Below are 1,288 nucleotides of genomic sequence, written 5' to 3'. Positions count from 1 at the left end.
CATATAAAAATACCAAAAAAAAAAAAAAATTCTACACCAGGCAAATATTGATTGACCTACAAAAGTTCTCACAACTCTTACAGAAATCAGGGAATTCTAAAAATAGAAATGATTGTGAGTCTCTTGAAAAGAGGAACACTCAGGAGAAATAAAGACAGGAGGCAGTTAATTTAAGAGAGAGCAGATAGACTGCTAACTGGTTAATGTGTGGGTGAACAGGTCAAAATATAAGATGTTTCAGAAAAGTAGACAGTGCACGAATGCGAAGTTCATGTTATTTAGCATCATTAAATTCTTTTTAGTTCAGTGGGAAAACAAGTATCTATTCCAACCTGTCTCTGCGTTAAATTTTTTCTTAGTTTTAAGAGACCATGATCCATATTATTTATTTTTTCTCCTTCATCTTCAGCCTCTCCCTCTCTTCTGGTTCTTACTTCTCAGCATACAAACAAATTCAAATCTTTTATGTGTTAAAAATAAAATTCTCAGGACTTCCCTGGCAGTCCAGTGGTTAAGACTCTGCGTTTCCAATGCGAGGGGGCACAGGTCCATCGATGGTAGGGGAATTAAAATTCCGCATGCTGTGTGGAGAGGTTAAAAAAATAAAAATCTCCCTCGATATTCTGCTCTTCCAAGTGCCATCTGATAAAACATACTGATAGGGGACTTCCCTTGTGGTACAGTGGACAAGAATGCATCTGCCAATGTAGGGAATACAAGTTCGATCCTTTGTCCGGGATGATTCCACTTGCCCAGAACGACTAAGCCCATGAGCCAGAACTACTGAAGCCCGCGTGCCCTGAGCCCCTACTCTGCAACAAGAGAAATCTACCTCAACGAGAAGCCCGTGCACCATAACAAAGACAGAGAAACTCGAAGTAGGAACTGCAACCAGAGAAATCCCGCATGTAGCCAAAAAATTAAATAAAAAGTCTTTTTAAAAATATAAAATAAGATTACATTTTCAAAGCATCCGCACAGTGCCTGGCATACATTAACTCACTTCCCATGAGTGTGGTGACCCCGGAGCTCCTACCCAAGGGGCTGGGGCTGGGGGGTAGGGGTCAGTGGATGGCCCAGCAGCAGGGAGACGTTTTCTGTAGCTTACACTTCTTCTTCTTTTTTTTTTTTTTTTAAAGATTTTTACAATTTTTTTTCGCCGCGGACCCCGTGCGCTCGCTTCGTGGCGACGGAGGCGCGACCCCCCCCCCCCCCCCCCCCCCCCCGCCCCGGTCCGACGGTGCGACCCGCCAGGGGCGCTCTGGGGACAGTCCGCCCCGCCCCGCCC

At 44.6% G+C, this 1,288-nt stretch overlaps 1 non-coding gene across 1 annotated transcript; it reads left to right on the top strand.

The window, feature by feature from the left end:
• The first annotated feature begins 1,183 nt into the window (after positions 1–1,183).
• Positions 1,184–1,288, top strand: MIR2892 (microRNA mir-2892). The gene has a single exon (NR_036359.2). It is a non-coding gene; the product is annotated as a microRNA mir-2892 (primary transcript).

Source organism: Bos taurus, chromosome 12, assembly GCF_002263795.3.
Source record: "Bos taurus isolate L1 Dominette 01449 registration number 42190680 breed Hereford chromosome 12, ARS-UCD2.0, whole genome shotgun sequence".
Lineage (NCBI taxonomy): Eukaryota > Metazoa > Chordata > Mammalia > Artiodactyla > Bovidae > Bos > Bos taurus.
This window is presented reverse-complemented; position numbering and strand designations above follow the sequence as displayed.